This window comes from Dermacentor andersoni, chromosome 9 (assembly GCF_023375885.2).
Source record: "Dermacentor andersoni chromosome 9, qqDerAnde1_hic_scaffold, whole genome shotgun sequence".
Classification (NCBI taxonomy): Eukaryota; Metazoa; Arthropoda; class Arachnida; order Ixodida; family Ixodidae; genus Dermacentor; species Dermacentor andersoni.
This window is the reverse complement of record NC_092822.1, coordinates 8,282,798-8,297,713: the sequence shown is the minus strand read 5'-3', so window position 1 is coordinate 8,297,713 and position 14,916 is coordinate 8,282,798.

Below are 14,916 nucleotides of genomic sequence, written 5' to 3'. Positions count from 1 at the left end.
AGCTTAGAAATGAGGCTCCTTTGTTCTGCTTGAGCCGGAAGCACTGCGATAGTGCTGCGGATTACCGAAATTTGTTGCCGATAACGTACTACAATAAGGATTCAGGTTCCCCTCGATAGTGAGTAGATTTCGTTTACTGACACTGCAAACTCTTTATGATATGTATGAATCCCCTATTAGAAAAGTGAAAAACATATTCATTTCCCAGCCTGCAATATTCTTCGGAGTACACTGACCTCGGTTTCGTACACCACAGGTTGTATTTGTACAAACATTGATTAATCCCTTAAATGCATATATTTGGGAGGTGCCGCCCATCTGTGATGTGCGAGAGATACTACAAATCATCTATGATGACATCTACCCAAACAACGCCAAACTTCTCTCTCATAATATGTCAAATGGACTATGACAAGACCATTTATTAAGTTTAGCTATAAGTACGGTCATTACGACAGATGCCTCGCAGGATGGAGAAAAACCTGGAATTGGCAGAATTGGCATTTTCGCTCCTCCTCTAGACTGCTCATCCTCAATCAGGATTGCGGGCTTATTATCCATATTTCTGGCTAAATTTCTAGGTTAGCCTTACGCAAACTGAAGTCATCAACATCGATGGTAGTCATAATAACGGGTTTTTTATTTTTATCTTCATCGCCGACAGCAAATAGGGGAACTAATATTTTACGTGCATTTAATTTTCTGGTACCTTCCCCCATAAATTTAATTAGATTGCTTAGGGTGCCTGGACACAGGAGATTATTCATCAACGAATTAGCTGACAGTCTCGCGACAGCGGCCTTCAACGCCTCTGTATATACTATCATTACTTCCTACATCTGCTCATCTAACTACTGCTGCATCCCGGAGATTTGAAATTATTCAAGACTTTTTTGAACCCAGCTATAGCCCATTTTTCACGATATCGGCACCTCCTATTCCCTTGGCAGAAAAATTCCTTTCACACCAGAAAAACTGAAGTGATTTTTACCCGATTACGTTATAGAATACCAGTATTACTCAAATGATATTGCGCAACAAAAACGACACGGACGTAAGAGAGGACGACACACCAAGCGCTTGATGTGTCGTCCTCTCTTACGTCCGTGTCGTTTTTTGTTGCGCAATATCATTTGAGTAATTTATTACCAACTTGCTCAGAATGCTGCTCTCACCACTGTTAAACTTTTGTCGTCACATCGCCGGTCTGGTGCCTTCCACACTGTGCCCAATTTAAGGAGAAGATGAGACTATAGATCATTTTTGTTATTCTGCCGCCATTTTTCTTCTTAGAAAAAAAAACATTTTAGAATAAAGGTTCGCACGACTTGGTTTAAATATTTCTTGGGCATTCTTTCTCTAGGAGCCTCCTCTTTTGAAAAGTACCACAGGAATGTTTGCTCAGCCGTGGATGAACTTATAGTTGTTTCAAGGAGGTTTTCTTTAGTTGGTGCATACGTTATTTTTTGTACATTTCCTCCTGATAATTTTACGAATTTTAGTGTTAGCAGCAATTTCCTAATACCATCCAAATCTTAACCAATCCCCCGCAGTGGGTATGCGCCACTTTAGATAGTAAACCAAACCAAATCAGTAAATGTCAAGATAGCGCTTATCACCTATTCGCACATATGCGTGGGATCCACCGTATATGTTTTATATGGCCATTCAATTTTTTGGCTAACAAAATTCATGCATTGTAGGCTCCCTGTCAGAGCTCGACTGCCAAGGTCATTGGCATAGAGTTTCTCACTATAACACCTAGAGGGTAATCTGGCGCCACCGTCTATGGGAGTTTTTTAAGGGGGCACCCTGCCGTCATGGGAATGACGGTATATGTGTCTGCGAGGCTCGTGTTGGTTGGTGTTGTAAGAGGCTTCGTCTAAAACGTGGATATGGCTACACAAATAACGCGTTTTCAAAGTAAAATCTTCATAAAATGTTTCCATTCACACATATTACATCTTTACTCACCCACGATGCATGACCAAGCGAAGAAAAGCAAGAACAGACGACCAACTGTTTCAAAGCGAGCGCGAACCTTGTCGTCTGTCCTCCAACTTTAGCGGCCGGCTGATACTTTTTACGTAACATGTAGTCGTACACACAATAACAAGTTCTCATAGTTAAACAAAACATGTTTTCGCGTAATAATAAAGCTAAAACAGCTTTTCATGTGCTGTTATAGTAGAAAATGAATCATTGTGACAGACGATACGGTACTTGCCAAGCGCGTCTTCAAGGTGTCCTGTCTCTACGAAAACGATGCCAATCCGAATCCACAATATACCGGCATTCCCATGCATGCCACAGCGCAGCAGCGCCAGATTTCGCTCTAGGTAATGTAGTGAGAAACTCTATGGTCATTGGCATGATTAAAGCTCTAGAGCGAGGTAAGTGAGCTGAAGTTGCAGGAACAAGATGTCGGGGTGCGGGCATATTATACGAATGTTCATTTGAACATTCGTATAACATTAGAACTTTCTGCAGAAGAAAACACATAGCATCTTCATTTTGCGTAAAATATAATGACAACCTCCCTACAAGACACGCAGCAAGAGAGAGAGAGAGAGGTCATAAGGGAAAGGCAGGGAGGTTAATCAGGCTGAGCCCGGTAGGGCCCAGCCTTTCTGCCGCTCTGCCCCACGATGTGCGAGCGGCAGAAATTCCTGTGCCCTGTTAACTACTCAGAAAAAAAGAAGAGATAAGGGCAAGATTAAGTCGCATTTATTTTCCGGGAGATAGCCATGGCGTGGCAGACGGACGAGAGATGAAGAGGGTCGCGCACATGTGAACTCTGCGGTCCACACGACACATGCGGGCTGCGCGCGCGAGATTTCTTGTTGGGGGTGTCGCCCTTCGAAATTTAGCGCTAGTTGGTTGTCATCGGGACATTTTAGCACAATCAAATTTGCATAATTTGTTACTAGAATACCTTTCGGCAGCTCTTGCTGCTATAGGGGCCCTCTAAAAAAATGTGTTAGACAGTCTATAAAAATACGGTGATCATCGGTTAGTGAGATCTGGGATTTCCCTCAATATGAAGAGAGAAAGAATAAAATTAGCCAAGAAGAAACAGGCCAACGTACAGGCAGTAAGGGTAAAAGCAGACCTAGCTGGTGCTTGCAAACCAATATGCAGCTTTGAAACGGAGAGATGAAGGTGACATAGAGGTAATGAATGAAATCGTAACTAGGCTGGTTTCAGAAGCAGCAATTGAAGTGGGAGGAAAGGCACCAAGGCAACCAGTAGGTAAGCTCTTCCGCGTAACAAAGGACTTAAGAGGAACCTTTAGCTCGGGTGCTCCTACCTAAATACATGTAAAAGGAGAATTCGTTTTTCTCGGCAACCACTGCACCAAATTTGACGAGGTTTGTTGCATTTAAAAGAAAAACTTAAAATCTAGTGAGTGTTGGTTTTTACTTCTTAATTTAGGTTGTGAATTTTTTATTAAGAATTGGCGAAAATCTAAAATTTTCAGTAAACGACACTATAAAGTTTACAACTCTGTAACTCATCAACCAAAAATGATAATACAATTTTGTGCAATGCATCTAATAGTGCATCCAAAGCGGACAAAATTTATGTTACACGTGAATCTAAAAATATTGAATAACACGGGAACACAGCTTTTGCAGACCCCTTGTAAACAACGTAGCAAATTCAAGTAAGACGTAAAATGACATATAGAATTTGTCCGCTTTCAATGATCGAATGGATCCCGTTCACAGAACCGCGGTATCTGTTCTTGATGCAGAGCTATGAATTTTTAAACTTCGTGCTTCTATTTTTTTTTTCAAACTTACTAATTTTTGAAAAATCTTGTAACAATATTGAGGCCCTAAATCAAAATTCCGCTTCCAACAGTCACTAGAATTTAACTTTCTCTCGCAAATGCAACAAATTTCATTAAGATCGGTCCATGGGTTATCTCAGAAAAACGTTTTTGCGTTTTACATGTATTTGAATAGGCCGCGTCGGAGCTTGGCCCGAGCTAAATCTTCCTCTTACTAAAGAAACGACAAAATATGAAAGTGTTCAATTCAAGAGATCAGATGGAATTCGCGGAACTGTCAAAACTGATCAAAAAGGAAAAAGTAAGGGCTATTCGAAATTATAACGCGAGAAAGACTGAGGAAGCAGCAAAAATGGACGCAGCTTGAAATCAGTGAGAAGAAAACTTGACATTGGACAAGCCAGGATGTACGCACTGAAAGATAAGTAGGGTAATGTAATCAGCAATTTCGAAGATATAGTAAAAGCAGCGGAAGAATTCTATATCGACCTGCACATTACCCAGACCAGCCACGTTACCTTCATTCGAAGTTGTAAGGAACAGAATATGGAGGCTGCTTGTACAACTAGCGATGAAGTTAGAAGGGCCTTGCAACACATGACCCGGCGAAAAGCGGCAGGAGAATATGGAACAACAGTTGATTTAATTAAATACGGAGGAGATATTGTGGCGCACTACGACGTGCCACAATGGTCCGGTCACAAAAGACACGCCCAGCGCGCTCACTGCGCGTGAGTCGGCTGAATCAGGCCTCATCGAGCGGGCTCGGCTAAAATATAACTTGTGGAACTCAGGCTCCAGTTTCTGTCTGGTCTTTCTTCACCCACAAATTATATCATTTATATTGTTACGGCGCAACCAAGAATGGCGCCAATCAGAATAAGACGATTTGACGTGCACGTACAGGTGGAATCGCTCTCGACAGCCATCTTGTTCATGCATCTTTGTCTTAATGTAAATATTGTAAATACATTTTTATATGTGACTTCTGCAACGTAACAATATTATAATTATAGAAATTAAATTATAGCTCTCATCACACACTGGATTAGCCGCTACGGTGTCCCTTCCACCATTGCGGCTGGCCGTGGTCGTCACTTCGACTCAACATTGTTCGCAAATCTATCTCGGTTACTCGGCGTCAACCACATCAAGGCTACCTCTTACTACCCGATATCCAATGGGATCATCGAACGCTTTCACAGCCAACTGAAGGCTTCACTCGTGGCTTCGACTGTTCCTTCGTCATGGATGGAGTGCCTTCCTTTCGTTATGCTTGGCATCCGCACCGCGCTCTTCGCAGTGACTTCCACCAGCACCGCCGACCTTACGTTTTGCACCACTCTACGTGACCCTGGCGAATTCTTCGACGAATCGCCCACCGTACCTGCTGACGTTTCCGACTACGCCTACCAGCTACGCAGTGCTATGCGTACTGTCGTTTAACTCAAGCTGTTAAACTTGGAAGGCTTAGGAGTGAGCATCAACGGCGAATGTCTCAACAACCTTCGGTTTGCAGATGACATTGTCATGTTACACTACACTGGAGACAAATTACAACAAATTATTGAGTAGCTTAACAGAGAAAGTGCAAGAGTGGGGTTTAAGATTATTATGCAGAAGGGGACAAAGATAATATTCAATAATCTGGCAAGGGAACAAGAGTTCAGGATCGCCAGTGAGCCTCTAGAGTCTGTGAAGGAGTACGTTTACTTTGGAGACTGACAAAGAAGCTTGAGAACAAGTTAAGGACCGCGCAAAGAGCGATGGAACGAAGAATGCTAGGCGTAACTTTAAGAGACAGAAAGAGAGTGGTTTGGATCAGAGAGCAAACGGGTATACACGATATTCTAATTGACACTAAGAGAAAGAAATGGCGCTGGGCAGGTCATGTAATGCACAGATTAGATAATTGTTGGACCATTATGGTGACAGAATGGGTACCAAGAGAGGGAAGCGCAGTAGAGGAGGGCAGAAGACTAGGTGGTGCGACGAAATTAGGAAATTTGCGGGTGCTAGTTGGAATCAGTTGGCGCAGGACAGGAATAACTGGAGATCGCAGGGAGAGGCCTTCGTCCTGCTGTGGGCATAAAGAGATGATGATGATGATGATGATGATGATGATGAAAAGTATACAGGCAATTTCCTGTGAAATTTATGGCCGGCTATAGAGACACCTTGCAATGCGACTAACAATAATGGTGTTCCTAAAAGTAACTTGCCCGTTTCTGCGTACAACCTGTTAGGAAGTCTGTTGACAACAAACCGACTTAATACACGTGGTTATTGACTATCGCTAGTTGCCAAAAAGAAGAAGGAGAGAAGGAAAAGAACGTGGTCTGCGAGGAATTCTTGAACAGTTGCAAGCTAATTCAATTTTTAAGCATGAAATGCTTTTAGCTCCCATTATCGGCGACCTTCAAGCGACCTTGAGCCAAAAGCCAGAGCCGTTATCCGGGCATTCAAACGAGAATATCCGGGAAAGTTGCGAGAAGAAAACGACATCAGCCGGGAAACTAGTCGAAACTTGAAGAAAATGCGGTCTCTGGCCCCCAACCCTTTCTACAGGACCGCACTACTTACGCTAGTTACTGCCCAAACAGTTACAAAAAGTATTGCTGCCCAGTTCTTCCTAATGTTTGTTCACAATATGTGCAGGATATGTTCACAACCATGAGGCAGGGTTATCCGTTGAACGCCAGCGGTCCGTGAGTTCTGTGGCGCGGGTTTTGCGCTGGCTCGAGAGATGGCGCCACGCTGCATGACCAAGCAGGCAGCGTCGGGCGCGCCGCGGATAGCTGTCTGGCGGAGACGACAATGAGGTTCAGTTCAAAACAGTTTCGTGCGCTGCGGTGTGGTGTGGTGGGGTGTGGTGGGGTGTGCCGTTGCGAACATGCACTGCACCCATTTTAAGATTGTGGCTAGTGTCATCTCACAACCAATCTGTTTTGCGGGTAGCCATTTCATGCTTACATCTACTCTCGATTACGGGAGAGCCATAATTTTCTTTTTTTTTTCGAGAGGTTCGCTATTCTCGACACTGCGAAATTTCACCGTGCCTAATTTTTAAACCAATAAAAGCGACCGCCACGCGAGACTGTCAGGACAGGCAAGATTTGACTATATGAAGTAGCCTGAGAGAGTCGAAATTTTGTAATGTTTAAACAGGTTGTCACGCATCACACGAGTACAACTACCGGGTGTTTCGGTGAACACTTCCAATTTTTTTTTAATTGCTTGTGGTAGATAGCACGATTCTAGTCCGTTAGCTGGCCTACTCGAAGAGGCGGACATTCCTTGCACAAGAAATTGAAATGCATAATCGACTAATAAACAAACATTCACAAATTACGTTTTTAAGTAATTACCTTATGACATACTGCAATTCAGAAATTCTAGCCGGGGAGTTCGCAAGGCGGATGCACTTGGAACGAATTGGAACCACTTGGAACCAGTTTCGAGATACTAATTCCCGAACTTTGCTGAGAAATGCATTGACATTCCAGTTAATTTTGTGCTTCAGTGCATAAAATGACGTTTTGTTAAGAAAGCAAGTGGAACGACTGTGCATTCTTGCCGCAAGTTTGACGGTGCATATCTCGTAAATGGTGTCATCTACACAATTATTTTCAAGTGGATGCGCCTTGAAGTTTCATTCGCTAGAAGTTGTAAATTGCAATATGTGCCTATAGTAATTAGTTAATAACTTAATTATAGAACTTCTTGTTAATTAGTCTACTATGAATTTCAATCTTTGTACATGCCCGTCTCTTCGAGTAGACCAGCTCGTTGGCTAGAATTGTGCTTTCTGCCACAGGCGATGTTAGAAATTGTCTGAAAATGTTCGCTGAAGCACCCTGCATATAAAGAAGGATGCAGCTCCACCTCTGTCTCCCTTCATGAAAAAAAAAAAAGCGTAGTGTGACTCGAGTTGTGTACTCAGGAGGGCAGCCAGTACCCGCCAAATGGAGGAGCGAAGCAAAGAAAGCTTCGTTCTGGCGCTGCAGCCACAACATGAGATGGAAGCAGCTGGGTGTCGTAGAGAAAAACAAGCTGGACGTGAGGGTGCAAGCAATATGCGGGAGCGTCGCAGCCGACACTTATGCGATGACGCAGCGGGATGCTTACATCACGGCGAATGTCGAGCACTGAAGCAGTGCTAGCGACATCGCCAACGCCGAAACGTGTACGCAGCCGGGGTCCCCTCATCCCACTGCAGCCCACGCTGCGCCTTGAAGCAGCGCAGCGGCGAATTCAGGTCCGCGTTCGATTCCGCCGATCGGATTGGACAAACTTTAATAAAGGTCCTGCAGGACGCACGTCAGCGCGCAGTGGGCGTCTCCCACGCAGGGACCGACAGGGAGTACCTGGCAGCCACTGCGCCAGCCTGCTGGATGGCCCATTGCTGCTCTTGGAGTAGCGGGCTTCGTAAGGTCTTCTCCCACTTGTCCGAGGTAGAGTTGGGCGGAGCGTTTCTGCACTCCCAGATTCCACCGAGCACCGGATAAATTTTTAAGGATCTTCTCTTTTGACATTTTTTTGTCCCCCGTACACAATGGCTCAGTTAGACAAGTGGGCGTCAAAGAGATTCATTGAAGAGCGGCACATACCTACAGTGGCACCTAGTGCTTCGCTGCCTAGTGCCTTGTGACACTAGGTAGCGCTCGGTTAGCCGCTCGAAGTTGGCATGAAATAGGTTCATTTGAACAGCGGCACATGCGCAGAGCCCCGAGTAGGTCCCACTGCTGGTTTCGAACCCTGTTCCACTACAGCAGCCCGACGGACGGGCAGACAGTGCATCGAGTATCCCTAGAACGCAAATCGCATTAAAACTCGCACGGGTAGGGCACAGCTACGATAAAAACTAATTTAATTGTGTTGCTTCGGGGAGTGTTTTCTTCTTTACCCCGCTCTCCCTCTCTCGAAATCGCTAGGTTGAATGCCCACTAAACAATGTGAAAGCATTCCTTGAACCTAGTCTTTTCGATTTTTTTTATTATCCGCATACGGAAGCCATGCGAAAAGCGGGATTCGTATTAATTCTGTAACAATATTGTTACGGTGAAGAGAAGGAAGGAGTTGAATTTCGACTAGAGGAAGACGAAGTGACCGCAATAATTAGATTGCTTTGGGTGCCTGGACATAAAGGATTAGTCATGAACGAAATGGCTGACAGTCTCGCGAGAGAGGCCCTCAGTGGCCCTGTATCACCATTACTTCCTACAATAGCTTACCTGACGACTACTAGATTCAGGAGATATACAATTACTCAAGACTTTTTGAACCCAGCTGTAGCTAATTTTTCAGAATATCGACACCTCCTATTCCCTTGGCCCAAAAATTCCTTTCACACCAGAAAAACTGAAGTCATCTTTACCCGATTACGTTGTCGAATACCAAAATTAAACTTCTATCGTCACAGGGCTGGTCTGGTGCCCTCCCCTCTGTGCCCAGTCTGTGGAGAAGATGAAACAATAGATCATTTTCTCATATTCTGCCGCCTTTTCACTTCTTTAAGAAAAAATCTAGAATCAAGATTTACACAGCTTGGTTTGAGCTTTTCAATTATAAATATCCTTTCTCTAGGAGCCTCCTCTCTTGGAAAGTGCCACAGGGATATTTGCTCAACCGTGGAGCATATTATAAGTGCTACAAAGAGATTGTCTTGAATTCTTAAACATTTTATTTTTGTTCATTTCCTCCAGTTAGCTTTACCAATTTTAGTCTTTTAATAAAGATAGCCTAATTTCACCCAAATCTTGGCCAATCCCCCACAGTGGGTGTGCGCCATCGCATAAGGAATACCATACCATACCATACCATACCATACCATACCATACCATACCATACCATACCATACCATACCATACCTCAGTTGTAAATATACATTATTTTACACTCGTGGGCCTGCTTTCTTCCTACAACATTTTGGTACCGGTGCAAGTTATAGAGCCTCACTTAATGGGGGGACATAGGGCTTGAGCCTGACGACGTGAACAACATTGCTGGTGACGTTGGGAGGCACTGAAGGCTTACCGACTGGGGTGATCTCGTATATCACGTCGGACAGTTGGCGTAAGATCTGGTACGGACCAGAATAACGGGAAAGTAGTTTTTCCGACAAGCCGACGCGACGTGAAGGCGTCCAGAGAAGGACAAGGGAATCAGGTGAAAAATGGGAGTCTCGGTGCCGAAGGTCGTAGCGTCGCTTTTGAGAAGCTTGCGAGACTGCGAGGCGATGACGGGCGACCTCTCGGGCCTGGGCGGCTAAGCCAATAGCATCGCGAGCGTAACCAGTGCTGGGTGAATGTACTGCGGAAGGAAGCAACGTGTCAAAGGGCAAGGTGGGGTCGCGGCCATACAACAGGTAAAATGGTGAGAATCCGGCAGTGTCGTGACGGGACGAGTTGTATGCGAAAGTGATGTATGGTAAAGCCACGTCCCAGTCACGGTGATCGTCGGAAACGTACATGGCCAGCATTTCAGTTAGCGTGCGGGTGAGTCGCTCGGTGAGGCCGTTCGTTTGAGGGTGGTACGCGGTGGCAATCTGGTGTTCTGTAGAACAGGGGCGGAGCAGATCATCGACGACCTTCGATAGAAAGTAGCGGCCGCGATCCGTCAGCAACTGGCGAGGTGCGCCGTGGTGCAGGATGACATCGTATAGTAAGAAGTCGGCGACATCTGTAGCGCAGCTGGTTGGTAGCGCTCGTGCGATGGCATATCTCGTGGCATAATCGGTTGCTACAGCAATCCATTTGTTTCCTTTGATGGAAATTGGAAAGGGGTCAAGGAGGTCTAGGCCCACATGGAAGAAGGGCTCCGTAGGGATATCAAATGGTTGCAGCAAACCAGCGGGAAGCATAGCAGGCGTCTTCCGGCGCTGACACAGGTCACAAGGAGCGACATAACGGCGCACAGAGCGATAAATGCCGGGCCAGAAGAAGCGGCGCCGCAGGCGGTCGTATGTGCGAGTGATGCCCAGGTGGCCGGCAGTGGGAGCGTCGGGAAGTTGCTGGAGCACGGCGAGTCGAAGGTGCTTGGGAACGACTAGGAGGAGCTCCGGGCCGTCAGGACGAACGCTACGACGGTTCCATCGCTACGAAGTTCCATCGCGCAAGGTGAACATCCGGAGGGACGGGTCATTGGGCGAGGAGCTTTGGCGTTCCATAAGTGTTCGAAGAACAGGATCCTTGCGCTGCTCGTCGCCAATATGGAGGAAGCCGGAGAGGGATAGAACACTGATGTCCGAGTCTGCATCGGTGTCATCCGGTTGATCCACGGGATTGCGGGACAGGCAGTAAGCGTCTTTATGCAGGCGCCCCGACTTATACATAACAGAATATGTATATTCTTGGAGACGCAAGGCCCAACGTGCAAGTCGTCCAGTTGGGTCCTTCAAAGAGGAGCGCCAGCAGAGGGCGTGATGATCGGTTACGACGCAGAAGCTCCGACCGAAAAGGTACGGCCGAAATTTCGCGACCACCCATACGAGCGCGAGACATTCTCTCTCAGTAATGGAGTAATTTCGCTCGGGCGTGGAAAGAAGGCGGCTAGCGTAAGCGATGACACGGTCTTGGCCCTGTTGACGCTGAGCGAGGACAGCGCCGATGCCATGACCACTCGCGTCAGTTCGTACTTCAGTGGGCGCAGAATGGTCAAAGTGTAACAGAATTGGGGATGTTGTAAGCGGCTCAATCAGGCTAGAGAAGGCTTTCTTCTGCAGTGGTCCCCAAGAGAAAGAGACGTCTTTCTTAAGAAGGTCAGTGAGAGGGTGAGCGATGTCGGCAAAATTTTTCACAGATCGCCAGAAATAAGAGCATAAGCCCAGAAAACTACGGACATCGTTTGTTGAACAAGGTACAGGAAAATTTCGCATGGCGTGAATTTTCTGTCGATCAGGTTGGATTCCGGCGGCGTTTACGACATGGCCGAGCATGTTAATTTCACGGCGACCGAAATGGCACTTGGAGGAGTTTGGCTGAAGGCCAGCCCTGCGTAACACGGAGAGTATGGTTGTGAGGCGCTGCAGGTGGCTCTCGAAGTTCGGCGAAAACACAATCACATCGTCGAGGTAACAGAGGCATGTAGACCACTTCAAGCCGCGCAAGAGAGAGTCCATCATGCGCTCGAATGTAGCTGGCGCATTGCATAATCCAAAGGGCATGACTTTAAATTGGTACAGACCGTCCGGTGTGACGAAGGCGGTTTTCTCGCGGTCCATCTCATCGACGCTAATCTGCCAATAGCCGGAGCGGAGTTCAATTGATGAAAAGTATTGGGATCCGTGAAGGCAGTCAAGAGCGTCATCATTGCGAGGCAGGGGATAAACATCCTTCTTTGTTATCCTGTTGAGGGGACGGTAGTCAACGCAGAAGCACCACGAGTTGTCTTTTTTTCTTTACTAAGACAACCGGTGATGCCCACGGGCTACTGGAAGGTTCAATGATGTCCTTGTCCATCATCCTGTCTACCTCTTTCTGTATGATGGCCCTTTCTGTTGCGGAGACACGATATGGCCGCCTATGAATGGGGCTGGCGTCACTGCGGTGTTGATGCGATGCGTGACAAGAGATGTCTGGCCAAGTGGACGATCGTCCAAATCGAAGATGTCCCGATAAGATGACAGGAGGTGACGAAGAGCTGCTGTTTGCTCGGAAGGAAGGTCAGGGGTGATCATCTTAGAAACATCGTCCGTAGGCGTCGAGTACGGAGGAGTGGGTGACAAAAGTCCGTTGGTGCTGAGGAAGGATTCAGAAGTCAAAGAAGAAACCTCAAATTCTTCCAAAGGAGTGATATGCGCTATGGCGATACCGTGTGGCAGCACATGCGATGAAAATCCAAAATTGAGGATGGGCACGCGAGTGCAGTTTTCGCAGATCCGGATTAAGGTGCTCGGCAGGGCAATATTGCGCGACAAAACCACGTCAGTAAGAGGCGACACGACGTACTCGCCGTCAGGTACGGGAGGACAGGGCGTCAGGAGGACATATGTAGCCGCCTGTGGAGACAGCCTTGCAAACTGGTTAACATTGTAATAACAGGAATTATCAAGATGCTACTTTTTTTTACATTGTCTGTCATACTTACAAATTTTGGGCAAGATATTACATAGTATTGTATAATTAGTAATTACTAACACACTGTATTGTTTATTTTCCGTACTTTATTGTTATACTTCCCGTTTTCCCACTCCCCTCTGTAATGCCTTCGGGCATTGAGGGTACCATAAATAAATAAAATAAACATAAGCGGTGTGAAGCACAAGTTGTCGCGTCGGTAGCAAGCGGTAGATCCAACTGTACAACACCTGCGGAGCAGTCAATTTGGGCAGTGTGTTTCGAAAGGAAGTCGAGGCCGAGAATCAGGTCGTGCGGACAGTGTTCAAGGACGATAAAGAGAACAACGGTATAATGGCCCCCAATGGTCGTCACACGTGCTGTGCACATTCCAAGGACAAGTGAAATACTCCCATCGGCGACTCGCACAGTGCCCGGTACGGCGGGTGTCAGAACCTTTTTGAGCCTTCGGTGGAGAGCAGCGCTCATAACTGAAAGCTGCGCTCCTGTATCAACGAGAGATCTAACAGGAACGCCATCAACTTCAATGTCCAGTAGGTTTCCACATGTAGGCAGGGTCAACAGAGGATTTGTGGGCCGGGTCGGAGTTGCAGCTTCACCTCCGGGAGCTGCACCGCCTAGTTTCCCGAAGTGAAGCGACCGGTTGCAGAAGGGGACGAAGAGTGGTGAACGAGAGGCGAACGGGACCTACGACCTTGCGGAGACGGGGAGCGGCTGGATCTTGGTGGATCACTGTCGGCGTTGATGTTCCTAGTCGGCGTATAGGGCGAGGAAGTACGATTGTCTGGTACTTGGCGGTAGTGACTCGGATACGACCACCGAGGAGGCGAAGACCAGTGGTTGCGGCAATGACGGGCGATGTGTCCGATACCGGAGCAATTAAAACAGATGGGTTTATCATCCCCTGTGCGCCAGTCAACTGGGTTGCGACGGAGTGGCGGAAAGCTTTGCGTCTGGGAGCGAGCGGCAGGAGAAATCTGGTAGGTGTTTGTATGGCGGACCGAACAGAGAGACGGAATGCCCAAACTTGCTATATCCTCCCGAACGACCGCTTGTATAAGGGAGATAGTGGGCACGCTTTCCCGACAGTCGGAACGCACTGGAGCCGGAGCCATGGCCTCAAGCTCACGGCGAACGATGCGCGTGATATCTTCCTGGCCTGTGGGCTGAACGAACCGCGGCGGGTCTTCGCAAGAAGATGTCGCGGCGGTATTGGGCAATCGGTCGAAAGTTTGAGCGACGCGGCGGCCCTTCGCTTGTTCGAAGCGCCGGCACTCCTTTATAATTGCATCCACAGTGGCACAATCCTTACACATCAGTAGATTGAAGGCATCGTCTGCAATACCTTTCAGTATGTGACCAATCTTGTCTGCCTCGGTCATGTTGTTATCAGCCTTACGACAGAGGGCCAGCACATCCTGTATGTACATGACACAGGATTCTGTGGACGTCTGAGCGCGGCACGCAAGTTCTTTTTTTGCTGCCAGCTGACGACCGACAGGTCCGCCAAACAGGTCTCGCATTTTTTCTTTGCAGACATCCCAGCTCGTTAGGTCAGCTTCGTGTGTGTCGTACCATTGCTTCGCAGTTCTAGCAAACGTGATAAAATATCACGTTTGCTAGCATCGTTGTTGGATCCCACCTGTTGTTGTCGCACACTCACTCGTACATCGTAAGCCAGTCCTCGACGTCGGCGTTGTCCGTGCCACAAAATGTCTCTGGGTCCCGCGGATGAGTGAGGATGACCGTCGGCACGGGCTGTTGAGGTGTTGTCGCTTGTGTCGGTTGATTTGCCATTGTGGCGGCAGGTAGATGGTGTCCGCTGCGAAGTTCCGTGATTGTACCCCGCACCTTCCACCAAAATGTTGCAGGAAGAAAGTAGGCCCACGAGTGTAAAATAATGTATATTAGCAACTGAGGTATGTGGCGGTCAGGCATGGTATGGTATTCCTTATGCGATGGCGCACGCCCACTGTAGGGGATTGGCCAAGATTTGGATGAAATTAGGCAATCTTTATTAAATACTAAAATTGGTAAAGCTAA